We start from the raw sequence: 18,548 nt of genomic DNA on the forward strand, positions 1-18,548 counted from the left end.
ATATAATTTACAGTCTTACTATTATTTATATTCTGGCAGCATCTGCTATGTGCTAGGTATTTCCCAAACACAAAAAACATTCTATACCTGTTGGAATTATTAATAATATTTTAAATTATTAATATTGATATGGGAAACCACCAAACACTAATTTAACCATAAATTCCTTTATGAAATCCAAAGGCCAAATGGTATTTATACAATTGCTCTAAACATACCTAAAAAGCAATCTACTACATCCAAACATTAACAAAACATTTATAATCATTTGATCAAGATACTTACAAATGGGCTAAACTAGGAGGTGCTTAGACCCATACTGATCAACTCCAGCATGGTCAGACAAGTATTAGCAATTAACTCTTTAAGAGTTTACTTTTTATATCCTTTAACAAAAAAGCGATTTCACTGCCAGTTACTGACTTCAGCTTAACACCAATTTGAGACAGTTCATCCTTATTTCCAGTCTTGATCCAGATAAGATTTACAACCTCCTTTCTTCCCAAGGCCTTTCCTCACCTCCTTCTTGATGTTCAACAGTTTTTCCCATTCCATTTGGGATCACACAGGCTTTAACACTGGTGTGTGGGCTGTGTTGGTTCATTTTAAGACAGATTCTCTTTGATATAAAACCATCTGCAATCACCCCTATTGGTCAGAGGCCTTCTTTTTAGAAACTTCCCCTTATCTCATTAGTTATTTTTTGAACCACACATCCTACTTTAATCCTTCTGGTCCTATAAATCGTTATTTCCAAGTTTCAGAGTAGCAGCCATGTTAATCTGTATTCGCAAAAAAGAAAAGGAGTACTTGTGGCACATTACAGACTAACAAATATATTTGACCATAAGCTTTCGTGAGCTATAGCTTCACGAAAGAACATGAAACAATGGGTTTTATCATACACACTGTAAGGAGAGTGATCACTTAAGATGAGCCACCACCAGCAGCGGGGGGGGAGGAGGGGGAAAGGAGGAAAACCTTTCATGGTGACAAGCAAGGTAGGCTATTTCCAGCAGTTAACAAGAACATCTGAGGAACAGTGGGGGGTGAGGTGGGGGGAGAAATAACATGGGGAAATAGTTTTACTTTGTGTAATGACTCCTCCATTCCCAGTCTCTATTCAAGCCTAAGTTAATTGTATCCAGTTTGCAAATTAATTCCAATTCAGCAGTCTCTCGTTGGAGTCTGTTTTTGAAGTTTTTTTGTTGAAGTTTTTTTTTTGTTTGTCCCTCCTCAGGCCCTATGTTACCAGCACTCCCAGCTATCTTCGAGACACCACTGACTTCCTGAGGAAACTACAGTCCATTGGTGATCTTTCTAAAAACACCATCCTAGCCACTATGGATGTAGAAGCCCTCTACACCAACATTCCACACAAAGATGGACTACAAGCCGTCAGGAACAGTATCCCCGATAATGTCACGGCTAACCTGGTGGCTGAACTTTGTGACTTTGTCCTCACCCATAACTATTTCACATTTGGGGACAATGTATACCTTTAAATCAGCTGCACTACGATGGGTACCCGCATGGCCCCACAGTATGCCAACATTTTTATGGCTAACTTAGAATAACGCTTCCTCAGCTCTCATCCCCTAATGCCCCTACTCTACTTGCGCTACATTGATGACATCTTCATCATCTGGACCCATGGAAAAGAAGCCCTTGAGGAATTCCACCATGATTTCAACAATTTCCATCCCACCATCAACCTCAGCCTGGACCAGTCCACACAAGAGATCCACTTCCTGGACACTACGGTGCTAATAAGCGATGGTCACATAAACACCACCCTATATCGGAAACCTACTGACCGCTATTCCTACGTACATGCCTCTAGCTTTCCTCCAGATCATACCATTCGATCCATTGTCTACAGCCAAGCTCTACGATATAACCGCATTTGCTCCAACCCCTCAGACAGAGACAAACACCTACAAGATCTCTATCATGCATTCTTACAACTACAATACCCACCTGCTGAAGTGAAGAAACAGATCGACAGAGCCAGAAGAGTACCCAGAAGTCACCTACTACAGGACAGGCCCAACAAAAAAAATAACAGAACGCCACTAGCCATCACCTTCAGCCCCCAACTAAAACCTCTCCAAAGCATCATCAAGGATCTACAACCTATCCTGAAGGACGACCCATCACTCTCACAGATCTTGGGAGACTAACCACTAACCCAGGAACCTATCCTTGCAACAAAGCCCGTTGCCAACTCTGTCCACATATCTATTCAGGGGACACCATCATAGGGCCTAATCACATCAGCCACACTATCAGATGCTCATTCACCTGCGCATCTACCAATGTGATATATGCCATCATGTGCCAGCAATGCCCCTCTGCCATGTACATTGGTCAAACTGGACAGTCTCTACATAAAAGAATAAATGGGCACAAATCAGACGTCAAGAATTATAACATTCAAAAACCAGTCGGAGAACACTTCAATCTCTCCGGTCACTCGATTACAGACCTGAGGGTGGCTACCTTCAACAAAAAACCTTCAAAAACAGACTCCAACGAGAGACTGCTGAATTGGAATTAATTTGCAAACTGGATACAATTAACTTAGGCTTGAATAGAGACTGGGAATGGTTGAGTCATTACACAAAGTAAAACTATTTCCCCATGTTATTTCTCCCCCCTCCCCCGCTCCTCAGATGTTCTTTTTAACTGCTGGAAATAGCCTACCTTGCTTGTCACCATGAAAGGTTTTCCTCCTTTCCCCCCCTGCTGCTGGTGATGGCTCATCTTAAGCGATCACTCTCCTTACAGTGTGTATGATAAAACTCATTGTTTCATGTTCTCTGTGTGTGTATATAAATCTCCCCACTGTATTTTCCACCAAATGCATCTGATGAGGTGAGCTGTAGCTCACGAAAGCTTATGCTCAAATAAATTTGTTAGTCTCTAAGGTGCTACAAGTACTCCTTTTCTTTTTAAAGAAATTATAATCAAAGAATTGCAATGTATGTTTCTTGAAGGGTTGGGAAGAAAAATAAAAGTCAAAATATTTATTAATACATTGTTTTTTAAAAAATTAAGCTAATCCCCAAGGCATTTCTACCACTGTTCATTCTCTGATTTCTTCATCGTTACAGTAGAAGTGGGTCTTCAGGGTGCGATGCGAAGAAAGTGTAGTGGCTTTACAAATTAGTTCAGGGACGACATTCCATGTTTAGGGGTTGTCAAAGAAAACAGTCATTTATATGCTGTGGTGAATCACTTTTCTCCTAGCAGGTGTTTCAGCGTGGGTTACACTCTTCAGTCCAAGCTTGCCAGTTTATCTCCTTGGCAACTTTCGTGATAGTAAGCACAAAAAAGTATTTATTGCTTAAGCTGAGCTAAAATGGTATGTGGCTTCTTTTTATGAATCTTATTTAATAGTTTTTTTGATTAGCTAGCAGGTGCAGGAATGGAATCAGGATAAAGGGCAAATAAGGTTTCTCAGTTTCATGACAACTTAGAAAACAATTGGAAAATAAACTAATTGTTTCAGGTAAAAAAAAAAATGTTTCATCAACCTGAAACAAAATGTTTGTTTTCAAGCATTTAACATTTGGGTATTTTAAAATAAAATTAAAGAAAATTTTGAAAGTTATTTTGAACCAAAAATCAAAATGTTTCAAAATGAAACTTTCCTTTTTTAATGTTTTAGGGGTTTTTGAACCAAAACAATTTGGCAAAATTCACACATACATAAACCATTAGGTATTGCCAAATTTCCATGCTTTGCCTGAAAAAATTTAGTGCTAAGAATTTCACCAGCTCTATAAAGGAGCAAAACATAGCTTGAATCTTCCCTCACAGAGTAACACTCCCCTTTATCTCCATTACTTCTGTATTCTACTGTATTTTCCAAGTTTATGTTGGATATTATGTCAGTGAGTATAATTAAAAGGACTTCAAAATTGCTAACATTTTTGAGCCTCCTTAAATAGTCAACCAGTCAGGAATTATTTGGCTATGTGAGTTTTGTCCCATTTCTTTCTTCTCCAATGCACCTAATTTTATTAAATATTTTACAGTATTCCTTTCTTTAACACTTCAGTTCCTCTAATTCAAAGGAGACACGGTCTGCTAGCTAGAGAATGCAGTTCCCAAAATGAGCTAAGCAGGAGCAAATGCTGATTCTTTTTAGAGCAGCAGTAAAGTGCCCTTTACACACACACTTTGATTTGCCTTGCTGGCCCAGTAGAATCTTGTTCTAGATTACAGGATTCATGGCACAAAGAACACATCTTCTTCAAGTGTCCCCAGCTCACTCCACCTCTCAGCAATTGCCCGAGACATATTTGGTTCTAAATATCTGAGACACACTTTTTATGAACAACTATACTTGGATAAAGCATATTTAAAATACTTCAAGTACCTTTTCTTTTAAAATGCTATTTTATAAAGTTACATAATGTGGGGTGGCTCAGTTTTTGGGTGCCCATCTTGGGATTTAGTAAAGCCAGGCCCCTGTAATGTGTTAGATTGGGCACCCCAAATCATAAGTCACTCATTAGTGACTTCTAATAGGTCAGTCCACAATCAAAAGTCCTTGATGGAGAACCACAAGTGAAGGCCCACTGATGTTATATCTAAACCTTGAGAGCTTTACCTGGGACTTTCATCAATGACACTGCCTCAATGGGTCATGGACTGAGATGTGGTCGTTGATGTTGCTGACCTCCAGTCCTTTGAGAGTCTTACAGACTAAAACTGAGGCCTTAAATTAATAATACAAGTCGACTAGAAGCCAGTGGAAATGCAGAGTTACACTTTCACTTAGAAGATCCAAATGCTAACATTTGTGAATGTAATAGGACACCAGCTGTGATCCTTCCAATCACTGGCTAAGGAGAGCAAGCTCCTGCCTTAGCAAGAATAAGAGGATTCCAACTACAGTACTTTATTCTCTGGTTGTAATAAAAGTGGCCAATCAAATTTTTCTACCAAAATGGCTAATTCTATTCATGTGTTTTCTTTTAAAAAATGAAAGATATTTCCAATTTTGTGTAACTAAAATGAAAACACAATCCCTTATCTTCCAGATGCAAGCATAACAGTTGACTGTCATATTCATAAATCACAGTAGGAGCTGAGATGTTCTAAAAAAACACACTTATTTTATTGGCTTTGTATTGGCTCACCATGGAGTCCTAAGGAAACTCACAATGGGATGACTCATACATAATTGCTGTCTGAAAACTACATGTCAGGAAAATCAACCAGAAATCTCACTCTAAGCAGCTGCATCATCACTATAGATGGACATAAGAATGAAATGCAAGCTGCTTTTCTCTCTGTGAAGAGATACATAGGAGACATCTCCAACTCTTAAGAACCTGCAAATGTTTCACAGAGGTAACAAACACAGCCAATAGAAAGGGGCACTCAATTCAGCAGGCAAAATGCTGTCTTTAAAGTCAGAAGTATGTTTTTTTAAATTATAGGATTATGTTCCCTAACATTAAAGAAAGCAAGATGTTAATAACAGGGAGAATATTCCTTTTCCTAGAAAATTCATGGTATTCATCAAAATTCTACAGAAAATAGTACTTTAGTACATCTAAATTTTTATATTTCCATATGCTTCCTCTTTGTTTACATTTTTCATCTGTATTGCTTCTCCTTATTACTATTATAAATCTGTATGTGAAATACAATTTGTAATAATTTCAGCTTAGAGTTTTTCTAAATAAAGTATTCAGTAACAAATCAAATCTATGGAGATTCTTGAACTATTTAGAAATTGCACATTATTTGTGATATGGAAGGTAAAATCAAGTTTTCTAAGTTTACTTTAACTGAACAACATACAGTGAATCAATTAACTTGGTTATAACTTCAAATCTCTTATTGTTGATACTAATTAACAAATCTCATTGACATCTGAGCTAAACATTGTCTTTATTTTGAAAAATAATGTTAATGCACAGTAGTAATTTAGCATTTCATTTTTGCTGCAAATTACTAAAATTACATGAAATGTTTCCTCAGAAAATCAAAAAAGAGTTAAATATAAATTTTACCTAAACTTACAAAAAGGCAAAAAACTATCACTTCACATATTCTTGAATTTTTCCCATTAAAGAAGTTCAAGTTGTATGGAGAATTAAGTAGGAGCTGCTCCATCAGCTATTTTAATAACCATTCATCTCAAATAGATTTAAAATTAGTCTGTCTCAAGAATTGTTTACATATCTGCAAACAACCAAGAGTCTTCAGTTTGTCTCTGTATCTCTAGCCATATCCATCTTCATTTCTTAGATGTATTGGCATCAGAAGAGACTGTAAAGATAATAAAAACCACATCTAGTAATGCTGATGAGGTAACACCACAGTGTTCTCCTAAGAACATTGCTATTTTGAGGATATACATATGGAAAAAATTGTGTGGTCCACTCTGCGATGCCCAAGTTTGGGGTTCATAGATTCATAGATACTAAGGTCAGAAGGGACCATTCTGATCATCTAGTCCGACCTCCTGCACAGCGCAGGCCACAGAATCTCACCCACCCACTCCTATGAAAAACCTCACCTATGTCTGAGCTATTGAAGTCCTTAAATCATGGTTTAAAGACTTCAAGGAGCAGAGAAGCCTCCCTCAAGTCAACCATGCCCCATGCTACAGAGGAAGGCGAAAAACCTCCAGGGCCTCTCCAATCTACCCTGGAGGAAAATTCCTTCCCGACCCCAAATATGGCAATTAGCTAAACCCTGAGCATATTGGCAAGATTCACCAGCCAGATACTACAGAAAATTCTTTCCTGGGTAACTCAGATCCCATCCATCTAATATCCAATCTCAGGGGATTAGTCCTATTTACCCTGAATATTTAAAGATCAATTACTTACCAAAATTCCATTATCCCATCATACCATCTTCTCCATAAACTTATCAAGCAGAATCTTAAAACCAGATAGATCTTTTGCCCCCACTGCTTCCCTTGGAAGGCTATTCCAAAACTTCACTCCTCTGATGGTTAAAAACCTTCGTCTGATTTCAAGTCTAAACTTCCTGGTGGCCAGTTTATACCCATTTGTTCTTGTGTCCACATTGGTGCTGAGCTTAAATAATTCCTCTCCCTCTCCTGTATTTATCCCTCTGATATATTTATAGAGAGCAATCATATCTCCCCTCAACCTTCTTTTAGTTAGGCTAAACAAGCCAAGCTCCTTAAGTCTCCTTCCATAGGGTTCCTATGGATAGGGAGCATTTCTTTTAAAGACAAGAGGAAGGGGGCTACCCAAATAGCCTGGAAGACAGTGCAACTCAATCCTTGCCCATGTCTAGATTGAATAATATCTAGTTTTACATTATTGTCATTAGGTAGCATATCATCCAGTTTGGAGGGTTAGGATCTGATCCAAAGCCCAGTGAGGTTGATGAAAATACTTTGGATAAGGTCTTTAGTGTTTGACTGTCACAGTGAAGTAATAGTATGAAGCATCCCGGAAAATACTACAGATTTTGTATATCTTTGGGATTTAATTGAGCAAATATAGTATCGCTTTAGAGGGTCTTAAGTGTTTTTCTTTTTTTTTTTTTTGAGACAATCTGATATCACTGTGCAGAAGTACACTGAGAATCACCTGAAGTGAAATATTAAACATCCGCATGACAATCAGAAGATTTGGAGGGTCTCATATGCAGGCAGTAAAAGTAAATTTAGCTGGACGCACTAAATGGGTGGGTCAGATGTATCCTCATTCATTTCCTCATGTAAATCAGCAAACTAGAGCAAACTGGCCTAACATCTACTTCTGTGGCTCTGTAATTTCAAGCCCCATTTAAAGGATAAAGACATCAAATATTTACTTTCAGGATTGTTTTTTAACAAAATGTAATGCTCTATTTTAAGTTCATGGAGGATAAGTCCATCAGTGACTATTAGTCAAGATGGTTAGGGATGCAACCCCATGCTCTAGGTGTCCCTAAACCTCTGACTATCAGAAGCTGGGACAGGATCATTCTATAATTTCTCTGTTCTGTTCATTCCCTGACACTGGCCACTATTGGAAATCAGGATACTAAGTTAGATGGACCATTAGTAGGACCTGGTATGGCTGATCTTACAAATTCTTATTAATATAAGATAAATAAGAACATAACATTCCTGTAGAGATTACTTGTTGTATTACTGAAAATTACAGTGATTTGATAATGCCAGCTATAGCTACGCTTTAATATAGGATCTAGTAATGTATTAGTTTATTCAGTATATGTAAATTTAGTGAGAGGCATGAAGAGTACCTGAAACATGATTTGAAGAAGTAGACTGTAACAGCATGGTCTGCCCTTATAAGGGCTAGGAGGCCTTGGGTTTGCCAGTCTTGTTCAATTAACCCTGCCCTGCTATGCCTGTGTTAGATGTGGAATTTTAAAGGTGTTCATGCAGGTACAGTAACACTCCCGCTAGGATGACTGGATGTTTCGGATCGAAGCCGAGGAGGCTGCAGTTAGCCTGAAGAAGCAGCTGGAAGTCAAACTAGATGATCATGACAGTCCCTTCTGACCTGAAAATCTGAGAGTCTATGAGAAGGGGAAACTGGCAGGGGGCTGCAGACACACCCAGGGGCCACAAAAGGGAACTTGTAGGGTGGATGTCCCTTTTACACAGGCAATGAGCCAGAGTGATATAAAGTGGTCAATGTACAGGAGGAGACGTTAGAGATTCTGAACGCTAAATTTAGACTACGAGATAGAAGGGTTTGACCATGACCTCAGTAGTCGTTTTCTCTGAAATGCTTTCAGTTCCATGCAAAAGTCCAGCTTGGCAGAAGGAACTTCAGAGTCTAATGGGCTGAGAGGCAAAGGATTGTCAAAAATTGGCTAGGAGACAGAAAGCAATAGGAATAAATGATCTGTTTTCATCATGCAAAATGCTAACAGTGGGATGTCTTGACATTCTGTGCTAGGTCTTGTGTTGTGTAAGACATTTATTAATGATCTGGAAATGGGGGAGTAGGGTGAGTGGCAAGGTAGCAAAACTTACAAGTGATACAAAGTTATTTAAATTAATCCGGACATGAGAGGACTGTGAGAAACTTCAGAGAGATCTGAACAAACTAAGTGACTGGACAACATGATGGCAAATGAAACTGGCTGTTGATAAATGCAATGTAATGTATACTGGAGGAAAAAGTTAAATGACACACTTCTAAATTAACAGTATCAACCCAAGAAAGGACTTGGGTGTCATTGTAGATAGCTCAGTGAAAACCTCTGCTCAAGGGGAAATTCAATGAAATTAAAAGTTTGGAAACTTGAAATCAATAAAAATAAACTTTTTTTTTCCACACGGCGTGGCATTGGCAATAGGTGCCAGAGTTTACAGGAAATCATTGGGACCAAGAACTTGACAAGATTAAAAAAAAGAGATTGGATATTAATATGAATATGCAGAACAGCCAGAGTTATAACAAATTTTGTGGAAGCGCTTCAGGGCTTAAGCCAATCTCTAATTGTTAGAGGCCCAGAAGAGACAATGTGGGAAGGAGAGTACTTCATATCTGTCCACTGGGGGTGGGAGGCGGGATTCTTACACCTTTCTCTGAAGCATCTGGTGCTGGCTAGTGTCAAAGACATGATACTGGCTGGGATGGACTTTCAGTCTGATTCACTATGGCAATTCCTTTGCTCGTATGCTCCTATCCCAATAAAAGGTTGTCTGTGTAGGAGACAGAGCTTCTTGGAGGTCAGCTCAACACTGTGGAACAAACTCCCACAGGAACTAGGAACCAGCACAAATCTTGCTACCTCATGCTACAAGGGCAAAGTGCACTTCTTTGACCTTATCTTTACTAACGCAAACATCTAGCATAGTGCATATATAACTTAGGTTTAAAAAAAAATTACCAAAATGTTACTGTCTTGGTTACAGGGCAAGCTGCGCTTGAGACCCTTCTCAGCACCTCCAAAATGAACCCCTCAGGCACCAGGCCTGAATTCCTACATCTCGCTCTAGATAGAACCCTGTAGTCCAGCCACTCTTAGACTGGATCTCTGGACTGCAACCCCTGGTTCACCAACCATGTTCGGGAGGTCCACTGAGTATGGCACCTGTAAGCTCTTGTCCTATGGGGACCTGTGACTAGCGAGCTGATTAAAGTGACTCATAAACAACTTCTTCAAAACAAAGCATTATTCATTTACCCAAAGATGCACAGCATGCAAAATAATGGGTAAAAACAAGGAAGTCTATATTCATGGAACTTACCTACTCCTTAATCTTGCCTTGCAAGTTTTGAAAGTTCCCCCTCAGCCCATCTCAGGGCTGGGAGATGCAGACTTCCCTGTTGCCTCATCTGTATCTCTGTCTGCCACAGGCTTATCCCGAGCTGCTGCTGACAACTCACTCAATTTCCCCTGTCCCTTCCTCCTCAGGCCCCCTTCATTCTTAGGTTTGGGCTGGGAAGAGTACAGTTTGCCAGACTGTGGATGCAGCCAAGGAGGGGCATTCTCTACATAAGAGCAGTCTTACTAGGTCAGATCAATGGTCCATCTAGCCCAGTATCCTGTCTTCCAAAAGTGGCCAATGCCAGACGCTCCAGAAAGAACGAACAGAACAGGCAATCATCGAGTGATTCATCCTCTGTTGTCTATTCCCAGCTTCTGGCAAACAGAGACTAGGGACACTTAGATCATTGGATTGCATCCCTGACCATCTTGGCTAATAGCCATTGATGAACCTACACTCAATGAACTTATCTAGTTCTTTTTTGAACCCTGTAATCTAGTTCTTTTTAGAGATTAGAGTGTTGGCCTTCACAGCATCCCCTGGCAATGAGTTCCAAAGGTTAACTGTGCATTGTGTGAAGAAGTTCTTCCTTTTATTTGACAGGTTTCAGAGTAGCAGCGTGTTAGTCTGTATCCACAAAAAAGAAAAAGAGTACTTGCGGCACCTTGGAGACTAACAAATTTATTTGAGCATAAGCTTTCCTGAGCTACAGCTCACTTCATCAGATGCATTCAGTGGAAAATAGAGTGGGGAGATTTATATACATAGAGAACATGAAACAATGGATGTTACCATACACACTGTAACAAGAAAAGAAAAGGAGTACTTGTGGCACCTTAGAGACTAACAAATTTATTTGAGCATAAACTTTCGTGAACTACAGCTCACTTCATCGGATGCATTCAGTGGAAAATAGATCCGTGGATATAAATCTCCCCACTGTATTCTCCACTGAATGCATCCGATGAAGTGAGCTGTAGTTCACGAAAGCTTTTGCTCAATTAAATTTGTTAGTCTCTAAGGTGCCACAAGTACTCATTTTCTTTTCTCCTTACAGTGTGTATGGTAACACCCATTGTTTCATGTTCTCTGTGTATATAAATCTCCTGACTGTATTTTCCACTGAATGCATCCGATGAAGTGAGCTGTAGTTCACAAAAGCTTACGCTCAAATAAATTTGTTAGTCTCTAAGGTGCCGCAAGTACTCCTTTTCTTTTTCCTTTTACTTGTTTTTAAACCTGCTGCCTATTAATGTCACGGGGTGACTCCTGGTTCTTGTGTTATGTGAAGGAGTAAATAACCTTTCTTTATTCACTTTCTCTACACCAGTCAAGATTTAATAGACCTCTATCATATCCCCCCTTAGTCGACTCTTTTCCAAGCAGAAAAGTCCCAGTCTCTCCTCATGTGAAAGCTGTTCCATACCCCAATTATTTTTATTGCCCTTCTCTGTACCTTTTCCAATTCGAATATATCTTTTTTTTAATGGAATGACCAAAACTGCATGCCGTATTCAAGGTGTGCACATACCATGGATTTATATAGAGGCAATATGATATTTCCTGTCTTATTATCTATCCCTTTCCTAAGGGGTTCCTAACATTCTGTTAGCTTTTTTGATTGCCATTGCACACTGAGCAGATGTTTTCAGAGAACTATCCACAATGACTCTAAGATCTTGCTTGAGTGGTAGCAGCAGATTTAGACTCCATGATTTTGTATGTATAGTTGGGATTATGTTTTCCAGTGTGCATTACTTTGTCAATGTGATTAATATGAACAAAAGTATTGTCAAGATTAAAATGGACAAAGATATTGTCAATGTTAGGCCTCAAACTTCCGGAAGCTTCAGAAAGCAAGCTTTGCAGAATTAAACTGAAACTTGTGGTCAGGATACACTGCAACCAGATAACACTTTAGGCTGACTCATATGTATTGAGATAATCTGTGTGTATGAGATAATCTCATACATAGATTATAGACACACATTGACCACATTTGCGATAATTGGCTACATGGAGATCAGCTATGCATCTGCGCATAGCTTATAAAATCAAAGCAACCACACTAAGAATTTGGCCCACCCTGATTGGTTGGTCTGTTTTAAAACACGGCCGACGGATAAGATAAAAAGTACGAAGGCACAAGACTAAAGGTGTGTGTTTTTGTTGTAAGGGGACTCTTCTTTGATCAGGAAACCTGACCCACACTCCCTGAACCGAAGGGACGTGCACTTCTCAACTGTCTGTACCTGGCCAGTGTGGAAAACGGCCAACTGAAGGGTAATATATTTTTGGACGAATGCAGGGTAAGATTATGGAGTGAAGAAGTCTGGTTGCTCAAGCGTAATTGATTTCAAGTTTGTATTGATACTATAGTGTTAAGAATAGTAGTAAGTAGTTAATAAATAATAACTTCACATGTACTTGTGCTTGTCTTCAGTATAACTTGCCATATATATTAATCCTTATTCAATGCTGGTCTTTAATCTTTCTTTTCTTATTTTGTCTGTGTTGCCTTTATAGCCGGGAGTCATTCCTCCTTTTTTGAGGAATAATTAGTAGTTTTAATTTCTCTGATATGGGCACTACTCAACTTCATTACATCTGTGTTGGGTGGTGGGAAGTAGCGATCACCCAGGGCACAATTAGGGCCCTGATGCGTGTCCCCTTCTTCCTTCATCTCTGCAGTCAACATTGAATTTCATCTGCCCAGTTTGGTAAGATCCCTTTGTAAATTTGCAGTCTGCTTTGGACTGAACTATCCTGTGTAATTTTTGTATCGTCTGCAAATTTTGCCATCTCACTGTTTATCCCTTTTTCCTGACCGTTTATTCCTACCCTTTGTTTCCTGTCCTTTAACCAGTTCCTGATCCATGAGAGGACCGACCCTATTATCCCCAAATAATAGTCCTTCCTTCCCCACCCCACCAGAGCACTGGTGTTGTCTTTGATATCTGTGTCTTTGCCATCATTTTGCCTTTTCTGCTTTGTTCCTGGAACAACCCTTTTTGATCTCACCCATGGAAAGTAATCAAATGTATGCAAACACCCAGACATGCACAGTAGCCATATAAAAGACTACAGCTATTTCCCAGTTCATCACAGGTACACATCTAGTTGTTCCCTGGGAGAGAAGATGATAGCGAACCACACATGACATGTTAGTCATGTCACTTGATACACTCGTGGAAGAAGCTCAGAAAATTCCCTGATGAGGGTGAAATAAGAATTTCTGTACAATAGAACAGATAATACCCACTTCTGGTGCACAAAGCAATTCCACTAATGCTTTGGCATATTCTGTTTAGATGTGCAAACGTTAATTGACTGTCTGATTAGCTAATTATTACATGACCCCGAGTAAGGTTGAGGCACACCATGATGTGGGCTTCCCTTTGTGTCTCAGTGGCCCTGCACCAACACCGTGAGCTCACCCTCACATGGAATATTGGTATCAATGGCCTCCTCTGCCCACCCAGAGAGAAAGGACCAATGGCATAGGATTCCCTTCTTTCAGGAGCAGGAGGAGGGTCTCCTCCCCTCAGGAGCTGCAGGAAGGCTTCCCACTCCCACAAAGAGGCAGAGGGTCAAGGCCCCTCTCCTCAGTACTTACTCCAGGAGCTGGGGTGGGTTGGCATTGTGGGACCACCACACTCTGCTTCTATCACATGTGGTATATCTACACAGCCCATGGCAGCAAGCCCCCAGCCCAAGTCAATAAACTAGGACTGGAGCTTGGGCTCTGAAGCCCTGGACTTGGGCACTCGGGCTCTGAAGCCTGAGCCACAATTTCAAAGCACTGTCTATGCAGCTATTAGAGCACTAGCACAAGTCGTGCTGTTGAGTCTGTTGAACCTGGCTGGGAGGCTCGCCTCCCACCCAAAGCTTCTATTGCAGTGGTGCTGGTGGGGCGCCCTGGAACAGTGGCACTTGGAGTTGACACCTTATTATGTTGAATGGGCCATTTCCCACCACTAAGAACCATTGTTTCAGGCTATCTGCAGATTCAGGCAAATGTCTGTATCTCTTGATTACACTGCGTTCATATTTTCAAGCTTTTCTTCATGACCATGAAACCTAGAAACTTACCTTTTTAAAATGAAAGCTGAGATTCTGTGATCATGTGACTGTCAGAGCTAGGGCCCCAGGCATGGGCTTTGTAGTATCTATGTCTTTAACCAACTTTGTATATGATTAGATTTTCAAAATATATGGATATTTAACACACCTCTGGAAGCTCTAACTAAATCCACATTTAGGTTTTCATGGATTTACATACTGGCTTAGGCACAGAGTGCTTTTTGTTTTGAAAAACATTGTTTTGAAAAATTTCAGTTGGAAGTACCTTGGAGAAAGAAGATGTTTAAAATGCCAAGTACTGTTCAGAGAAATTTTTAGTTTAAAAGGAGTTATTTCTGGGGAAAAGAAAATATTTAAGAGGCCAATTATCCATTTTATTGTGCAGCTCAGAAAGAAATGGTGAATTAGGTGTTGATTGTTAAAAGGTTATTATTAAAGTTATTTTGTTGTAAGTTGCTTATGGATGGGTTGTTTAAGTAACAGGATAGTCAGTGACAACTGGAACTTAGATACTCTGAGGGTATGTCCACATAGCCAGTGGCAGCCCTGGATCAACAGACTCGGGCTCACGCTACCATGTTAAAAATAGTGGTGTAGACAGCATGTTTACATTGCGGCTTGGGCTCTGAAGCCCACATCCCTCCCTAAGCTTCAGCGCCCGCCTTCAGCCTGAGCTGCAATGTCTACACAGTTATTTTTAGTGTGATAGTGTGAGGCTCTTGAGCCCAAGTCCATCAACCTGGACTTAGAGGCTTGTTGCCCCAGGCTGTGTACCCTGTCATCTTGCAGCAGGGAACTCTGGGTCTTGAAACACAGGCAGAATGGGGGGATTTTTTAGAGGAAGAAAGAAAGTGAGAACTATAATTTAGTAAAAAGAAAAGGAGTACTTGTGGCACCTTAGAGACTAACAAATTTATTAGAGCATAAGCTTTCGTGAGCTACAGCTCACTTCATCGGATGCATTTGGTGGAAAAAACAGAGGAGAGATTTATATACACACACACAGAGAACATGAAACAATGGGTTTAATGGGTTTTATCATATACACTGTAAGGAGAGTGATCACTTAAGATAAGCCATCACCAGCAGCAGAGGGGGGAAAGGAGGAAAACCTTTCATGGTGACAAGCAAGGTAGGCTAATTCCAGCAGTTAACAAGAATATCAGAGGAACAGTGGGGGGTGGGGTGGGAGGGAGAAATACCATGGGGAAATAGTTTTACTTTGTGTAATGACTCATCCATTCCCAGTCTCTATTCAAGCCTAAATTAATTGTATCCAGTTTGCAAATTAATTCCAATTCAGCAGTCTCTGTCCACATATCTATTCAGGGGATACCATCATAGGGCCTAATCACATCAGCCACACTATCAGAGGCTCGTTCACCTGCGCATCTACCAATGTGATATATGCCATCATGTGCCAGCAATGCCCCTCTGCCATGTACATTGGCCAAACTGGACAGTCTCTACGTAAAAGAATGAATGGACACAAATCAGACGTCAAGAATTATAACATTCAAAAACCAGTTGGAGAACACTTCAATCTCTCTGGTCACTCGATCACAGACCTAAGAGTGGCTATACTTCAACAAAAAAGCTTCAAAAACAGACTCCAACGAGAGACTGCTGAATTGGAATTAATTTGCAAACTGGATACAATTAACTTAGGCTTGAATAGAGACTGGGAATGGATGAGTCATTACACAAAGTAAAACTATTTCCCCATGGTATTTCTCCCTCTCACCCCACCCCCCACTGTTCCTCTGATATTCTTGTTAACTGCTGGAATTAGCCTACCTTGCTTGTCACCATGAAAGGTTTTCCTCCTTCCCCCCCCCCTGCTGCTGGTGATGGCTTATCTTAAGTGATCACTCTCCTTACAGTGTGTATGATAAATCCATTGTTTCATGTTCTCTGTGTGTGTGTATATAAATCTCTCCTCTTTTTTTTCCACCAAATGCATCCGATGAAGTGAGCTGTAGCTCACGAAAGCTTATGCTCTAATAAATTTGTTAGTCTCTAAGGTGCCACAAGTACTCCTTTTATTTTTTATTAAAATCTCATGGTGAGTTACTGGGTTAGTTATACTGCATACGAGATATTTGCCTTTACATTCAAGAGGAAAATATGAATCCTTGTTGATGGGGGGAGGGAGGAAGCTTGTGGGTAAAATTCCTTCTATTCAGAGGACTGCGAGAAGCCCAGGCTCCAGCCTGAGCTGCTATTTCAAAGCACTGTCTATACAGCTGTTTTTAGAGCACTAGCGTGAGCCCTGCTAACTTGAGCCTGTCAACTCAGGCTGGGGGGGGGCTCACTCTTACTCACTTCAAAATGCTGTGGAGACATACCCTAAAAGGCTTCATTAGCCAGATAAGCTGGGTCACCCAAAGTAACTGGAGGAATGTCACAAATGTCCACTGATACTTTTGGGGGCAAACGTTAAATTTCTCATTGCTGAAAGAAGTCCCAAGTGTCTAAAGATCTTGGTATCATGGATCTTTCCAATCTCCCTCCGCTCCTGCACTACTATTGGTAAACCTTCCATGGTGATAAACCGGGTCTGGCAGCCCCATGGAGAAATACCCCTTTCTACTGATGAACTACAAGGCCTGGTGGGAGGCGAAAACAATAGGAACATGGGTCCCATCAATGGCCCAATTTGAAAACTCTAACTATGCAGACCCATTCATAAATTCCTGTGCATTGCCCAGCCTTATGACCTGGGGAGACAGCAACTTCTGGATAGCAGTGCACCCAACAGCCCCAATGATTGATCTACCAACACCAGACTAGTTAGCTACTGGCCTATGGCAGTTGGGTGTGGCAAGCTTCCAGATAGCGATGGCCACATGCTTCTCCACTGAGGACATCTCTCCCAAAGGTGTTCTGCAGTTCCATGGGGAACATTGCACAGATTTCTAGAAAAATGGCTTTTGACACTCTGAAGTTCTACCACCACTGTTGGTCTTCCCAGCATAGTGATAGTCAATGTTTCCTCCATGCTGCCTGGCAGCATTTTGAAAATTGATGCTGGTTGGCTTACAAAACCCACATGGATGATGGGAAGAAACAAGAGGAATCATGGGAACTACTATAGCAACCCCAAGCATTGCCTTGTTCTAGATATTCCACAATATCCGCAAAAAAAAATGAATCCCAAAATGAATACAGCACAATTAAAGACCAGAATGCTAAGCAGTTATTTTGAAACATTGCTGTGCTGTGTGGTTGCAATGACATGAGACAAAAGTACCTTAATCACAGGATAACAATGCACAGGATAACAATGTCTGTATGCAATGTTTGCTCCACACATGTATCCATGTTAAGTGATCGGCAGGAAAATCCACACAAGTTTCAAGTGTAAATATGTCCTTATACATGTGATTAACTTTTCACACATGAGTAGTCTCTGGGATCACACATGTGTAGATTATACATCTGCATAACTGTATGCAGTATAAGGGATCCAAGTAACTTTAGGCTGTCAGCTTTATCACCTTTTTGATGCATTTTGGCAGATAATGCCTTTATTTTTCAGAACATTTTGCTGCTTTATCATTTTAAATAAAATACATTTTAATATAAAATTCCCTTTTCTTTGAAATGACCTTTCCCAACCTCTCAGTTAATGAAGAAAAATGATATTATATAATACATATTTTAAGTAATTGAGCTAATTTTAGTCTAGGTATACTTAGTTTTAACAAGTTGCCAAGTCCAACTGGCACTGTTATGAAATCACCATTCACTGCCTCACATATGTGCAGTAACTATGGTATCTTTCTACACTATATAAAAGCAGTACCACAAGCACAGCTGAGTGGTAGACACTGAGCTTTTAATGGTACCTACTGTAACTCATTATTTATAATTTTTAATTAATCTATTGATATCTTACTAATAACGAGAGAACAGAACGTTTGTCATTATTTTCAAGAACTTTGTCCTATTTGCTGCTGATGCCACTTTATATCATGTGCTCCAGGCACTGTACGTTCTGCTGAGGATAGCTTCCCAGATTCTCCCCCAGTGTATTGATACACAAACAGGTAGGCAGCATGGTGGGAGCAGAGACTCAAACACGGTTGTGATGACACAAAAGCTGTTGTATGGTCACACACTGATTGCATTATTTGTAGCCACTTAAAGTGGCTTTACTTCTAACTGATTACAAAAATATGGTTGAAGTTGTAGTGCATAGCAACTGATAAACTTA

General features: G+C 40.1%; 1 long non-coding RNA gene across 1 annotated transcript; it reads left to right on the forward strand.

Moving 5' to 3' along the window:
- The first annotated feature begins 11,812 nt into the window (after positions 1-11,812).
- LOC122460887 lies at positions 11,813-12,969 on the forward strand. The gene is made up of 3 exons (XR_006282491.1): positions 11,813-12,013; positions 12,638-12,639; positions 12,938-12,969. It is a non-coding gene; the product is annotated as an uncharacterized LOC122460887 (long non-coding RNA).
- The last annotated feature ends 5,579 nt before the right edge of the window (positions 12,970-18,548 follow it).

The sequence above is a fragment of the Dermochelys coriacea genome, chromosome 7 (genome assembly GCF_009764565.3).
Source record: "Dermochelys coriacea isolate rDerCor1 chromosome 7, rDerCor1.pri.v4, whole genome shotgun sequence".
NCBI classification, from domain to species: domain Eukaryota; kingdom Metazoa; phylum Chordata; order Testudines; family Dermochelyidae; genus Dermochelys; species Dermochelys coriacea.